The sequence below is a fragment of the Sinohyriopsis cumingii genome, chromosome 2, assembly GCF_028554795.1.
Source record: "Sinohyriopsis cumingii isolate HCF-2022 chromosome 2, ASM2855479v2, whole genome shotgun sequence".
Lineage (NCBI taxonomy): Eukaryota > Metazoa > Mollusca > Bivalvia > Unionida > Unionidae > Sinohyriopsis > Sinohyriopsis cumingii.
In genome coordinates this window covers 45912931-45929827 of record NC_142962.1, presented here as the reverse complement: position 1 = coordinate 45929827, position 16897 = coordinate 45912931, and the positions used below count along the sequence as shown (strand labels likewise).

Genomic DNA, 16897 nt, shown 5'->3' with positions numbered 1-16897 from the left:
AACTATATGAGAACTTAATCCTTTATTATAACCATTCTTCGTGAACATGTAAATTATGATGGTTATGTGCCTTGTACAATTAAATGTGCGTACCATTTTAAAAATATTACCTCAAGTTGTAGGATTGCTTAAATCATTGAAAATGAGTAACTCGTGAGTGCATGATTTACCATAAATGAAACAGCTATTAAAGACTTTTGAAATGATATCTCGAAGAATGCAATTTGGTCAAAACAATGAATAAAGCAAAATCTGCATTTTATATATTTGGGAATAAGTAAGGATTTAAGTGACACTGTGCATGCTTTGCACTCTGCAAGTACTGTACAGTATAGTTCAGCATGGTCTCCCTGGTAAACTCAACTGGCCTGTGAATTATGAAGTCTGTATTTACCTTTATTTAACTTTGTGTTGGAGAAATCAGAAAATATGCACATGCAAAATAATAACAAAATCAATCATAGCACTGTATAACAGTTTCATAATTGTCGGGTTACCGAAAGTTACTCTTTTTTTACATGCCTATGTCTTGGGATACGGAAAAAAATATTGTTTCATGTCCCAAGATTTACAGCCATTATTGTAATTAACAAAAAGACCTAAAAACAGTCATGTTTAGACATTGGCCCACGGATAAGCTGCCCCCCCCCCCCATTTCCAGGCCTTTTTTTTCCCCCTAAATTATTCGGCTTTTATGCGAGTATATATGGTACATAGTATTGTTGCACTGTGTATATATATATATATATATATATATATATATATATATATATATATATATATATATATATATATTGTTATGAGGCTATGCTTTTACAATAAGTAACAGTAAAGGGTGAAGACAACAAGCTTTGTAAAATTTAATAAATAATTTATTTCCATAGAATACAAAGTGAAAAATACGAAAGAAAGAACTTATGGTATTGCGAATTAAATCCAAATTGTAACCAAAGAATTAAAACAAAAACATGTTATAAGTGAATCTCAGTTCAAATCCTGATGACATTCAAGATGGAAGGTGATGATGGCTGTAATAACCTTTGAAGTGCAGATGTGTCAACAGTCTCTTGTTGAATCACAGAAAATATTATTCCAGTTTTGAATTCAGTATAAATTCCAGTGAATGTCTTTATCCAAGAATTATATCAGAGCACTTTTGTATTTCCAGGGAAAATAATCACTGGAATTCAGTAATTTGAAGAAAAATAAAATTCAGCCCAAACTGGTCACAACATAATACAACTTAACATTTCAAATGTTTTAAGCCCAACTGACTATCCTTTATCAAAACATCAGTTATACAACTAAGATGCAAAACAGATTCATGGATGAGGGTAGAAGTTCATCCTTCTGGCACAATTGGTGCATGATAAAATATCAAATAGTCCAGGTATGACCTTGACTCAACGATTCTTTTTCTAAAAAAGATACACAAATTTTTTGTAAAGTTGTTTGCCATAATTGTCACTGATTCTTGAACAAGGTCAGCAATTATTTATAATGTTTCATTTAGCTATTATTAGTTGTTTACATCAGTGAAATAAAATAATTTAACAAACAGTCAATCAGGTCGTACAGAACTGAACTCAATTCTGGACAAGGTCAAGTCCAGTAAATAATGTTACATTACAATAACATGTAATGGAATAAAAAAGAAATTTAAAACTAAAACACAAACAATTAAATTAAATATGCATAACAATATATATTATTATTACAACTCTTTCATCTTCAACTAAGTAATTTGAAAGAGTGAAAACCATTAAGTTTTCTAAAACTAAGCAAATAATTTATTTCCATTGAATACAAAAGTGAAAATTTAAAAAGAACTTACCTGTACAGTATTGTGAATGAAATCCCAAATAGTCCAAAAAGTTCTATCACCAGTCATTAAATCAGGTTTTATTAAATTCAAGTGGTGTTTTGAAATAAGATCCAACACTGATTCTGTTATGTTCCTTTAGGAGCCTGTGATATGGTTATGTGCCAACAGTCTTATGGTGAGTCACGATAATTTAATCCCCAAAAATGTCTTGTCTGAATCCAGTTATTTGAAATATTTATTTTCAAGTATACAGTGTATTATTGAAGAGCACTTTCTTTTCCTATTGAATAATAATTTGAATAACTAATTCCACCCAAATTAAATCCAGAACACATCAATACAAATGATTTCTGCTTTAGATGTTATTGCTGGAATGAGTAATTTCTCAAGTAAATAGGATTATAAACCCCTCTACCTGACCTTGGTCACAATAAGTATTTTCTGAAAATACTGTGTCTCTTTAGTAGAATTTTCCATTCTGGAACATTCTGGGCTGTTTACAAAATAAAATCTGTTACTTAAAATATAATAAAAAATGTGTTAAACATCATGTACATCGGGAACACCAGTGTCCTAGACCCAAACCTAAATGAATATGTTTTATTGATAATGATCCTAATATTTAAGCTATACTCATAGGAAAATATTATGGATATATTATTTGTTTACCAAAATAAAAGTTATTGGTTAGGTAGACAGTAAACTTGATTTTAGACTAGGTCAAGTACAAGTATACATTAATCATAGACGGGGAAAAAAATGAATTGAATATACATATCAGTGTATATATATATATATATATATATATATATATATATATACACACACACATACATACATACACACACACACGAAGCTGAGAGCAGATAAAGATTGCTTTTCACAAGTACACTCCGGAAGGCTTCTTTCACCTGATGACTGTTTGGTAAATCTGTTCCTCATTACAAAGCCCATGAACATTTGCCTCTCATAAAGAATGAAAAGTAGACATTGTAAGCGACTAGTCATTTGTGTTCTAGAGATTGTACTTCAAAGGTTTGTAATATGTTAGCTATTTTGAGTACATTTCCATTGGCGCCAGTGGGGCCAACTGGCTTTCAATGAATCCATGATTGTACTCTTTTGGGAGAATGACACCCACCCACCCCAACCCCCCTAAATAAGAAACCCAGGCTGGAGTGGGGAGTGGGATGGAACAAAAAGAACCTCCTCTTTTGAAAAGGATAACTTATCTTTTCATTTGTTTTACTTGACTGTTGCATAACTTGCATTCCTCCTCCTTTCCTGCTTAGGAGAAGAACTGTAACGGATTAACTGAAACAGATGTTACAATAAAAATAATCCACTTGAACAGTTGATGGGAACACCTTAGAAAAGAGAACAGGAGGATTAATATTGTAAACATATATTTGAGATAGAGGCTTAAGTTTTGTTTCCTCAAATTTAACTCTTTTTACATGAATTAGATGTACATTGCTTAATTTTATTCCCCATGCTTTTTTATAAATGCATTGGGGATATTGTGATATCCTAGATGTGCTAATTATTCTGTTGACCCAGTAATCTTATTCTTCACAACTCCTAAACTGCTTGGTGGAAATGTATGTAACAATAAATTTATGTTGCTCCTTTTGGTGGCCATTTTTGATGGTCTAAATCCTTGCTTTTCTTTCCTACCATCCTAGGGAGGGAGTCAAAGGTCATATATAAAAGAAATTAAGTTGCAATTACTTTTTTTGACCAAGCTTCATGTGAAGCAATAACAGGAATGTGCATTATATATTTGACAGAATTTGCATATAAACCCTGGTCACTATGGATGGTGGGTGTGAGTACCAGTGGGGGTGTTTGGTATATTCCATGAAAGACATAGGGATTATCAATTTGGGTGAATCATGAATAGTACACCTTTGTAACTTATTAATATGTATCATTATACACAGTCTTCAATATGATATATATTGATATATGTAAAGAAAAAATGCAGATGACTATAATTTTTCATGGTTGCTGAAGATCAAAAGTTAATTGTGGAAGGTAAATATTGTTCTGTTCAAGTTTCCACATTGAGTATTTTTGTGTGTTGAAATGGCAAGCCACATTAAGTGTTTTTGTGTGTTGAAATGGCAAGCCACATTGAGTATTTTTGTGTGTTGAAATAGCAAAATACATCACTGACTCATTTCACCCCAAATTTGCAATGATGAATCACTGCAATTATTCCAGTTAAATTTTCTTTACTAAGTTAGCCCAAGAAATTACACATCTCACTTTTGACAACAGCATTCTCATGGTTTAAGTCTTTCAATTTGTGTTAAATGTGTCATGTCATAAAATTTCTTAGACATTCCTCTTTAAAAAAAAATGTATTTAGGTTAATTTTTAACTTCATTTAAAATAGCTAAATATGATTTTTTGAAGATTTATTATAGTTATTTAAGTAGAACTGTGATGATCTGTACAAGCTGGAAGTGACAACATTTGTATTATCAAATGTCTGGACAATTCAGACAGCACATGTTATAAAAAATTTGGGGGGAAAATTGTGGCTTGGAGTAACCACTGGAAAATTCTGATAACTTTGGTTCAGACAATAGGGGAAATACTTGCTTTCAACTTTTACCTGTACAAGTAAGTACTAGGCATATCATGAAGATGTGATTTGTAAATGTCCACACTTTAAAATGGGCAGCATACATCTGGAGGCTTGTATAAAAAGATGATCCTAAGCATGAAAATGGGTCTTAGAACATTCCTGAAGATGATAATAGTATATATTATGAAGCCAGGTTATTTTTATAAAGCCATTATATTTTGATTATATATTATGAAGCCAGGATATTTTTCATAAAGTTAGTTTATTTTTTAAGAAGCCAATATATATATATATATATATATATATATATATATATATATATATATATATATATATATATATATATATATGTGTGTGTGTGTGTGTGTGTGTGTGTGTGTGTGATTTGAATTTTTAACATAGCTTTAAAAAAATTCAGCCATATCACTATGATATCTGCAGTGTGACAGTTTATAATGATGTCTATCATTGGGGCATCATGCCGCAGACATGTAGCATGATGTCCCACCCAGTCACATTATCCTGACACCAGGCCGGCCAGTCCTAACACTAACCTCTTACCCAAACCAAAATTGCAAGCATGTTTTAAAGCTTGCAGCAAGCTTGCCACAAGCTTATTTATAAGGCTTGCGGCAAGCTTGTATTTGGAACATTGCAGCAAGCTTGCGCAAGCTTATTTATAAAGCTTGCGGCAAGCTTGTATTTGGAACATTGCAGCAAGCTTGCGGCAAGCTTGTATTTGGAACATTGCAGCAAGCTTGCGCAAGCTTATTTATAAAGCTTGCGGCAAGCTTGAATTTGGAACATTGCAGCAAGCTTGTGGCAAGCTTGTATTTGGAACATTGCAGCAAGCTTGCGCAAGCTCATTTAACAAAAGTGTCATAAGCATGCACAAGCTTGCGAAAGCTTAAGCTTGCACAAGCTTGTTATTTATTTACCTAGTACAATAAGTATACACAAGCTTGTGCAAGCTTGTTACTAGCTTGTTGCAAGCTTGCAGAGATTTCTTGCTACAAGCATCTGGGCTTTCAAAAATCAGACATGATTGTGTTTTCCCCCCTTCCAAAAAACCCCCTGAAAATGTGAAGGGGGGGGGGGGGGTCTGGGAGTCCGAAGGCCCCTGTCCAAAAATGCATTTTAGACTCAACTGCTCCTGGTGGACCAAATTATCATAATATATTGCAAAGTTTTACTTCATTCCAATGAAGTAATCTGCATATTTAATGATTAAATAATGCAATCTTATAGTTGCAATGCAGTGGAAAACAAATCTGTTCTGCCAAAACATTAAGTTTAATTCCATTGTTCAAGTTTATTCATTCACTGCAAGCTTACCCAAGGCTGCAGAAGCTTTATGTGTTCCCCTAGCTGCAAGTGTTACGCCCCTATGAAATGATCATGAATAATGAATGAACTGTTCATGAACTTGGTTCAAGAACCATTCATGAAAGTTCATCAAAACGTTCATGAATTATTCTAGAATGTGCATGAACTGAAAACAGTCCACAAATTGGATCATCATCATTCATGAACAAGTGCATGAACATATTCATGAACTATGATGAACAAAGTTTCTCAATGATTCATGACTTCACGAACAGTGCCTATAAAACAAAATATGATAACCTGACAAGTCACAAATACCTATTCATCCTGAATCATACAATAACCTTAGATGGGGGATGGGGTTAATACAGTATAAAATGCAACATATTATCTTAAAAACTGTATTTGATTTCAGATAAATTTAAACTGACAAGTGATATTCTTTTTTTTTACCCTTAGCAACACTTTTTGTATGTTCTGTAATTTTTCTTTGAAAAATGTTCAAGAGATATTGGGGCAGTTGCCTGCAATCAACTGTTGAAGCATATTTCATCGTCATGGGGCTGTCTTTCAGCTGGGGTTTCTCCTGACCAATCTTCTTCCAGAGACTGACCTGTCTGATAACTCTTTTGTGAAGATGTTCAGGGTCTATAATTTAATCAGATCCTGTCCATTGTCACTACTGAATGTCTCCTTCTGCAACTTAAGCTGTTCCATCTGATTACTGTTTGGATCTTTAACATTGTTGCAGCAGTCACAATTTAATGTCTCTTCCATCTTGAATCCTCCAGTTTTCAAATTTTCATCCTTAACCTACAAACTTCATCCTCTAACAATTTTACTTTTCTGCTGTCTGGTCTGAAAAAAAGGTAAAGTTAGTTAATTACAGATAATCTCTGATCAACATTGTTTTTAGCTTTTAGCACATTATCATTGTACCCCACTTTACTTACTGGAATAATATGATCCAACTCAAAAATGATTTAATCCCTTACACATAATACTGAGCATTTATATTATTGCAGAATTTTGTCACTGTTTTATATTAACTGAATCTGTCTAGCCATAGGTATAGTCACAGGAGACGGATATTTTATTCAGTAAAATATGACATTTTTTTTTACAACACCGTTACACTAAATAACCGTATATATTACAGATAATGGTTATTTCATGCTTTCAAATATTTTCGCCATTTTTTATTGATAAAATGCCTGACTTGTGTGGTATAGGCCCTTAGTATGTCACTAATGCATCCACTCCGACTCCGCATGTTGCGTATAGCTGCTTCCGGTTTCATCACGTTGTTATTTGCACTTTTATTGTGAACAGTTTCACGCATTAACTATTTTCTTAAGGTTTTTTTTTTTAAATTATGAAATTACATCAGATTGTAGAAATAGTGATGTCATGTAAAAGAAAACGATCTCGAACATCTCAACTCCTATCGATATCGAACCACGTCTGGTATCGAGAACTGGGGGGTGGGGTGATAATGTTTAGTGATTTTCAAAACTTCGATGAGCAAGTTTAAATTAGGTCTGAACAAAATCGTGTCATTAGCTTGGTTATAAATAATATGATGACATATATAAACCAATAAAATATCCATATAACTTCTACTGAAATAATCACGAATGACCAAGAAAAAGATACTCACCGTAATTCTGGTCATCTGGGCTTGGTACGCTTTTCCGCCTAATTTTGCTCTCACCAAATCATTTCCTTCACATTCTTCAAAGTCGCTTCTCTGCACTTCTACTTACTTTAAAAAAGTGATATTGAAAATATTCTCATCTGTCCATTCCATGGAGTCCACGGTTTTTGTTCGAGGTTTTTGCCTAACCATCTGCATGATCTTTGGTTTCTGAGGAAGCTTAACTGTTGAAATCGCGCGCGTATATTAACCAATCATATCACGTCTTTTTTCAAAGTCATCCAATCAGAATAATCGTTGTTAATATATTTCGGTTTTTACTGTAAATTGGCAACCAGTGACTAAGTCAATAGAATATGCAGTTTATAACAGTAATGGAGAGAAGAAAAAAAACGTTAGGACAAAGTCATTGAAAGCTTTTTAAAGCAAATACATTTTGTTGATGCTGGCCAGAAAATATTTTCCCATATTAATCCAGAAATACTCAGGTTAAGTAAACAAGTATTGAATTAAAGATCTGTATGAACATTTATACAGTATATCATTTTAAAAAAAGAAGAAAAAATTCACCTTTATTTAAATTTCACTAATATTGTGAGAAGTTTGTATGATAAATTTTCATGAACATTTTATGAATATAATGATATAGATATTTAATATACATTTTTTAAAGAAATACCATGGTATTGCATCAAAGTACTTGAATTGTTCATGAACCATTAGTTCATGACATTTCAGGAACTTCAAAGATATTATAATAGTTCATAAAAATTCATCAGTGTGTTCATGAACTTCAAGTACATGATTCATCAAAATTCTTGAAGTTCATGAACTTACTTGAGGAACTTTCATGAACACTTCATGATTGTTCATCAAGTCATGACTTTGTTTTTGTAGGGGCGTGACAGTGATGGTGCCTGCTACTTGGATACATGGTCTCAAACTTTCACAAGCAATGGATATATATATATATATATATATATATATATATATATATATATATATATATATATATATATATATATGAAGAAACTTGTTGCAAGCTAGTTTAAATTCACTTTCTGAAACATACAAGAAAGCTTGCGCAAGCTAGTTTTACTTTCTGAAGAAAACAAGCTTGCGCAAGCTAATTTTACTTTCTGAAGAAAACAAGTAAGCTTGCGCAAGCTAGTTTTACTTTATGAAACAAACAAGAAAGCTTGTGCAAGCTAGTTTTAATTTCTGAAGCAAACAAGAAAGCTTGTACAAGCTTGCGCAAGCTTGTGCAAGCTTGCGGTTATATCCAGCTATCTTGCCTAAGCCTGCACTTGCTTGTACAAGCTTGCGCAAGCATCCATGTTAGCTTATAAACATCAAACTAGCTTATCGCAAGCTTACCGCAAGCTTGCCACAAGCTTTCAGCAAGGATGCATTTTGGTTTGGGTAATGCTGAGTGCCAAGTGAGGCAGCTGTTAGTACCATTTTTATAAGTACTTTGGTATGACTTGGCCAGGGGTTGAACTCATGACCTCCCGCATGCGATGGCCAGAATGTTATATTTTAAGCATATTTTTATGAAGCCAGTATATTTTTTATAAATCCATTATGTTTTTTTTATAAAGTGAGTATATTTTATGAAGCCAGTATATTTTTATAAAGCTAGTATATTTTTTTAAAGTCAGTATATTTAACAAGGTCAGTTTATTTTATGAAGCCAGTATATTTTAATAAAGCCAGTATATATTTTTAAAGCCTTTATATTTTATATTTTAATGATATACTATGAGGCCAGGACATTTTTATGAAGGATGTTTAGTTTTATGAAGCCAATATTTTTTTTGATGCTAGTATATTTTTTTTACAAAATAAGTATTTCTTACGAAGTCAATATATTTTATGAAGCCAGTATATTTTAATAAAGCCAGTATTTTTTTATATAAAGCCTTTATATTTTATATTTGAATGATATATTATGAGGCCAGGATATTTTTATGAAGCAAGTATAGTTTTATGAAGCCAATATTTTTTATGACGCTAGTATATTTTTTTACAAAGTAAGTATTTTTTTGCGAAGTCAATATATTTTATGAAGCCAGTATATTTTTATAAAGCCAGAACTTTTTATAACGCCAGTATATAAATGTAAAGTCTGTATATTTTAAGTATATATTATGAAGCCAGTATATATTTATCAAGCCAGTATATTTTTGTATAAAGTGTTGCGAGTCTATGCTAAGTAACAAAAAAAAATTGAAAAGTAAAAAATTCAGCAGATAATTTATTTCTCTAGAATACAAGTATTGAGGCTAGTATATTTTTTAAAGTCAGAATATTTTTTACAAAGTCAGTATTTATGAGCCAGTATATTGTTATAAAGCTGGATTTAAAAAAAAATAAAGCCAGTATATACAGGTAAATGTAAAGTCTGTATATTTTAAGTATATATTATGAAGCCAGGATATATTTATGAAACCAGTATATTTTTATCAAACCAGAAGTGTTACGAGTCTATGCTCTTAAATAAGTAACAAAAATGAGTGAAAAGCAACAAGCTTTGTAAAATTCAACAGATAATTTATTTCTCTTGAATACAAAGTGAAAATGTGAATGTCTCTGTCCAAGAATATTTTTTATGAGCACTCTTTATTTCCAGAGAAAATAATCACTGAATTAAATAATTTGAAAAAATAAATTCTGGCCCAAATGAACTTCTGGATACAACAATGATGCAAATTGATTCTGCCAGATCTTAAGCACAAATGAATAATCTTTCCAGTGACAAGTTTATATAGTCCTCTGCTTGATCTCAGGTCACAATTAACATTTTCTGAAGACCCGCCCCCCCCCCCCCCCCCCCCCCCCCCCGTTACCTAATGGAAAATAACCTTCGGAAAGTTCTTAATGTTTACAAAATAAAATGTTATCTAATATTTGAAAGTCTGTAACTAAAATTATAATATATAACCTAGACAATGTTGGGTACACCAGGTAAATTGTTTGGGAATTCCAATAACCTAGAGCCAGACCAAAAAAAAAATATTTACTTCTATTATTAATGATCCAGATATTACCAGTAAACCAACACACAAAGAGAATATTTTAGCTATGAATTAGTTGTTTACAGAATAAATTTTAAAAAATCAATAAATCAGGTCAAATAGAAAATAAACTTAATTCTGGACAAGGTTAAGTCCAACATCTAATGTTACATTACAATAGCATGTAATGAAATAAAAAATAATTTTAAAATCCTAACAAACAATGCAAATTAAATATACGTGACAGATGTCAGTATATTTTATGAAATCAGTATATTTATGAAACCAATGTATTTTTATAAAGTCAGTATATATTTTGCAGCCATTATATGTTTGAAGCCAGTATATTTCTTATAAAGCCAATATATTTTTTATAAAGTCAGTATATTTTTATTTAACCATTATATTTTTTATAAAGTCAGTATATTTTTATTTAACCATTATATTTTTGAAGCCAGTATATTTTTCTTTTAAAACCAGTGTATTTTTATAAAGCAATATATTTCTTTTTATAAAGCCAGTATATTTTATGAGTCAGTATATTTTTTATTACACTTGTGTATCTTTATGAAGCCAGTACATTTTATGCAGCATGACCAGAAATAACTTTCTCACACTTGCAGCAAATATGAAGAAAATACCTTGGGTCAGTTGATAAAGGGGATTAAGTCTCGTGGTTAAGGCTCCAACGTTTGCTTAGATATCTAAACATGTACATGGTTTTCAATAAACAAAAGAATGTCATTTAATCAAAACAATTAGAAACTTAACGTTGCTCTATTTAACAGTACACTTAGGCCTGCTTGACAGCTGACTACTCTTGTAGTTTGTATACCATACCCACATTCAATTTGTGATTGTTTCATTTGTTGAGTCTTTAACGTCTCATTATGACAGGATTCAGTATGTAGGATATAACAGGATTCAGTATGTAGGATGTGACCATTGAATATATACCTCTTAAATACCTCTTATTATGACAGGATTCAGTATGTAGGATATGTCCATTGAATATATCTTTTGTTATGACAGGATTCAGTATGTAGGATAGGACTGTTGAATACATACCTCTTATTATGACAGGATTTGGTATGTAGGATATGACTGTTGAATACATACCTCTTATTATGACAGGATTCAGTATGTAGGATAGGACTGTTGAATACATGCCTCTTATTATGACATGATTCAGTATGTAGGATAGTACTGTTGAATACATACCTCTTATTATGACATGATTTGGTATGTAGGATATGACTGTTGAATACATACCTCTTATTATGACAGGATTCAGTATGTAGGATAGGACTGTTGAATACATGCCTCTTATTATGACATGATTCAGTATGTAGGATAGTACTGTTGAATACATACCTCTTATTATGACATGATTTGGTATGTAGGATATGACTGTTGAATACATACCTCTTATTATGACATGATTCAGTATGTAGGATAGTACTGTTGAATACATACCTCTTATTATGACATGATTTGGTATGTAGGATATGACTGTTGAATACATACCTCTTATTTATGACAGGATTCAGTATGTAGGACAGGACTGTTGAATACATCTGGCAATTTATATTGAAATATCCCTACAATTGCTGTAGTGTTGTTTCTTACTGTTACGTACATGTGTATAATGAAAACAATTTGTACATGTGACTGGATTTACTTTTAACACTTGCACATGAGATGCTTCTGAAGCATCTATAATGACTAAAAAAAATTTAATATGGCTTACAGACTTATTGTGTTTCTTCAAAACCAAATTTTACTATTCAATTGTTCTGTTACCAAACATGTTTTTTCAAGGGTAAATAATATAATTTGAAAAAAATAGTGTCAGCATTATCAGTAAAAGAACATGATGTGTAGTGTTGTGTAATGTACTCAACAATGAGTAAATCGACCTGATGTGTAGTGTTGTGTTATAGGCTCAGCAATTAGTAAATCTACCTGATGTGTAGTGTAGTATAATGTACTCAACAATTAGTAAATCTACATGATGTGTAGTGTTGGGTAATGTACTCAACAATCAGTAAATCTACCTGATGTGTAGTGTTGTGTAATATACTCAGCAATTAGTAAATCAATATGATTAAGTAATGTACTCAACAATCAGTAAATCAGCATGATGTATAGTCGTGTGTAATGTACTCAACAATTAGTAAATCAGTATGATGTGTAGTGTTGTGTAATTTGCTCAACAGTCAGTAAATCAACATGTGTAGTGTTGTGTAATTTACTCAACAGTTAGTAAATCAGTATGATGTGTAGTGTTGTGTAATATACTCAACAATCAGTAAATCTACCTGAGTGTGTGTGATTTGGACTTTTTAACACTGCTTTAACAATTTTTCAGTCATATCGCTACGATGTCTGCAGTTTGGCTGTTTATAGTGATGTCTAGCACTGGGGCATCATGCCACAGAAATGTAGCATGATGTCCCACCCAGTCACATTATCCTGACACCAGGCCGACCAATCCTAACACTAACCTCTTAATGCTGAGCGCCAAGTGAGGCAGCTGTTAGTACTATTTTTGTAAGTCTTTGGTGTGACGCGGCCGGGAATCAAACCCACAACCTCCCGCATCCGAGGCGGATGCTCTAACCACCAGGCCACCAGAGCGGTTAAATCTACCTGATGTGTAGTGTTGTGTAATGTACTCAACAGTTAGTAAATCTACCTGATGTGTAGTGTTGTGTAATGTACTCAACAATTAGTAAATCAACATGATATGTAGTGTTACGTAATGCACTCAACAATTAGTAAATCAACATGATATGTAGTGTTATGTAATGTACTCAGGAATTAGTAAATCTACCTGATGTTTAGTGTTGTATAATGTACTCAACAATTAGTAAATCAGCATGATGTGTAGTGTTGTGTAATGTACTCAGCAATCAATAAATCAACATGATGTGTAGTCTTGTGTAATGTACTCAGCAATCAGTAAATCAGCGTGATGTGTAGTGTTGTGTAATGTACTCAACAATCAGTAAATCTACCTGATGTGTAGTGTTGGGTAATACACGTTACTATCAATTTTTATGAACTTGGTTGTTTTTTCCTGATGTTGCCATGTTTGATTTGACAATGATATATACTTGAAAAAGGATTAACATTAATATCATAATAAACAGTCATTGTAAGCAAAGATGTAGAAATTTATCATTTAATTGGATCACAGACAGTTACATGCATGTTTGTTGATACATTTACTAATTTTGTAAACTGTGACTGGAAGTAAACCAAACTAAGCCATCTTCTGTGAGATGGGGATGCAGTACTGAAGAACTAATTGAAGACATTAAAATGTTACAGGCATGAATTTAAATTGGAATGACTGAAAATGAATGAGTTCATAAGAATTAATTTTTATACCCCCCCCCCACTCCCTCAGGTGGTGTATATTTTGTTATGTTCTTTGCTCCATCTATCCATCCATCTGTTACCCAATTTCATTTTTAAATAATAATTTGATCTGTCTGCTATCTACATTATCAAACTTTGTAAATGGCTTATACTTGTTTAAGGAAGAACCCTATTGATTTTGAGGTCAACAGGTCAAAGGTTGAGGTAACTATGACTTAATGAGAAAAACTGGTTTCTTTACCATAACTTGAATTCTCCATCGATTGCAGTTTTCAGACATTGTGGATGGCTTGCACTTAGGGTAACATAAAATCTGTTAATTTCAAGAGCAGAGGTTCAAAGGTGAATGTCAGTGACAAGACACAAAAATGGTTTCGGGGGCCCCGAGTGGCCAAGTGGTCTAAAGCGCTCTCCGTTACAGATCACTGCCATCTCACCTCTGTCTGCATGGGTTTGAGTCTCGGATTCGGCTAATGTGGATATGTGAGAAAGCTTGCCAGTAGCTTCTCGTGGGTCGGTGGTTCTTTCCTGGGTTTTCCCAGTTTCTTCCTCCACCATTAATACTGGCCGCCATATATAGCCTTTTGTGTGCTGAAAAATGGCATTAAACCCTACAACAACAACAACAACAACAACAAAAATGGTTTCTGCAAAATAAGTTTTTCACCTTCTACAGTTGCCAAGCTTTGTGAATAGCTTGCACATGAGGTAAGGAACAATTCTGTCAGTTTCAAGGTCAAATGTAAAGATAGCTGTGACTGAAAGAAGAAAAATGTTTTCTGCACAATATCTTGAATATCCCATTATCTGCAGTTGCCAGAGTTTATGTATGGCTTGCCTTTGGGATGAGGAAGATGTCTCTAGAGTTCAGGGTCACAAGGTCAGAGACCAAAATCACTTTTTTCTGCCCACAATTTGAGGTATCTACCTCTATTAAACGTGGGGTTGGCATTTTATTTGCAATAAATGATGCTTTGTCAGTAATAATATTTGCATGATGGGTTTATCATTGGGAAAAATGGTAGCCGTGCATTAAGTTTTATTGTTCTGGAAAGCGAATTGTTTTACAACCTATAGAGTCTGGTAAACTTTAATGGCATAAATCTCCATGGTTCTCCCCACCCCAAGCATTTTTTAAAATTGACATGCAGATTTTAAATAATCAGATATAAACGCAGACTTAAGTAGGAATAATTTTAAAAAGTGGAAATTTCAGAAAATTAACAGATACTTTATATCCTGTGAATTTTTATTAAATCTAATATTGGTTCCAAAGTCTCCACATTTACCATCTTGATTTGACTTAATTTTCCTGTAGCTTGAGTCAAGGTATTCTTGGTTAATTAGTATATAGGCACATGATTGTAAGTACCTGTCATGTTAACATTCTGTGGGTGGTATTTCTGTCATTCTGTTAGTGATTTTTGTTTTATTCTGTGGATGTTTTTTTGTCATTCTCAGACTTTTTTCTTGGGGCCCCAAGTGGCTAAGTGCTCTAAAGCGCTCACCTTACAGATCACTGCCATCTCATCTCTGTCAGTGTGGGTTTGAGTCTTGGGCACGGCCAATGTGGGTATGTGAGAAAGCTTTCCAGTAGCTTCTCATGGGTCAGTGGTTCTTTCTGGGGTTTTCCTGGGTTCTTCCTCCACCATTTATACTGGCTACCATGTAAAGCCTATCTTGTGCTGAAAAATGGCGTTAAACCCTATAACAGCAACAACAACAACATTTTTCTTAACCATTCCACATCTAATTTTGACCACTTGCAGGATGCATTTTGTATCTTAACACATTAACCCGTAGCGATGACTTAACAAGGCAGGAAGTAGTAGCCTACTGCCGAGCTCTGTAGCGTCATGGTCATGCATGATACACTTAAGTGGATGGTATTATGGAAAGGTAGACAGATGTAGCTCTACAATGATACTGAATAATCTGGAATATCTAGTTGCACTACAAAATACAGATAAAAAAACCTCATTGTTTGGACCCAACTTTTTTCTACCCAAATTTCGCCTGTGGATGGAATTTGTTTTTGTGTCTGGATTTTAGACTTTTTGGTCTCAGATCTAAGGCAAACCGGTATGAACTGCAAACAGACAGATGAACCTTTGCAAAAAGTAGGATAAGATGGGCATTTGGAATAAAGAGTGGTCTCCATACAAAAATAGTGGCTCCGTTTAGCAAAAAATAAAAAGAGGAAGTCCAACTTTTAACCTTCTGCTCATGCGCGAGTCAAATAGCCAATGAAAAATGATGTTTCTAACACAACTAGGCAGCATGTTATTGAAAGATCACCTGGGATTGGGTGTTTTCTGATCTATTCAGAAATAGCTTTCAAAATGTGTTTCCTACTCGATTTTCAGGCGAAAATGACAAAAAGCTCCAGGGTTTAATGTGTTAACAGAAAGAAAGCCAATCCACAATTCATTCATAGTCCTGGTGTTTTATATTCTGAACTGTATGGTATTTACTATATTATTTTGAGATGGTTTGCAAATTGGACATGCTAAATCATTGCTTAAATAACTTTGTATTGCTCTAAGTTTTGGGATATTTCAGTTGACTAACTTTTGTCCATGGCAATTGTTTGGGGACACTTTGTGCAGTGGTCTTCTTGCATGCATTTAATTTATCTGTTTAACTTGCAATACTGGATAACTAGCCATTTTACCAGATTAATCCACAATCATATTTGATTGAACAATGCAAGCTGTTGGCTGAATAAGTCTACTTTATCGGTCATGTAAACATCTGGGTTTTCATTTCAGCTAAGCATACATCTGACATACTGACAACTATTGCATAAAAATCCAAAGGTAAATGTGCACTTTTAAGAGTGAAAAAAGCAAAGAACATTGCATGGCTTCACAACTGTATATAAACAGAACTGCTTGCCTTAGTGAAAATAAGAGCTGGGTACCATGCAAACTATTGTACCATGGTATACCGAGGTATTTCTGAACATATTTCGATACATACCACAGTATACTGTAATTAAATTAGGTACCAAAAATTTGTTGTTTATTAAATTTCCTTTTCTCAAATCACTGGAAAAATGTCCTACTTTGACTTATAGCAAAGTTAAA

General features: G+C 33.0%; 1 protein-coding gene and 1 long non-coding RNA gene across 3 annotated transcripts in view; one reads left to right on the top strand and one right to left on the bottom strand.

The window, feature by feature from the left end:
* LOC149804759 (uncharacterized) overlaps nt 1-16897 on the top strand; it is a 258169-nt gene that overhangs the window by 62224 nt on the left and 179048 nt on the right. The gene's annotated exons all lie outside the window — the stretch shown is intronic.
* Nucleotides 6135-8024, bottom strand: LOC149804760 (uncharacterized). 2 transcript variants are annotated; one of them, XR_016414384.1, is made up of 2 exons: nt 7408-8024; nt 6135-6605 (listed from the first exon to the last, which is right to left on the bottom strand). It is a non-coding gene; the product is annotated as an uncharacterized LOC149804760 (long non-coding RNA). The 2 variants fall into 2 exon arrangements; XR_016414392.1 differs by lacking the exon at nt 7408-8024 and adding an exon at nt 6701-6813.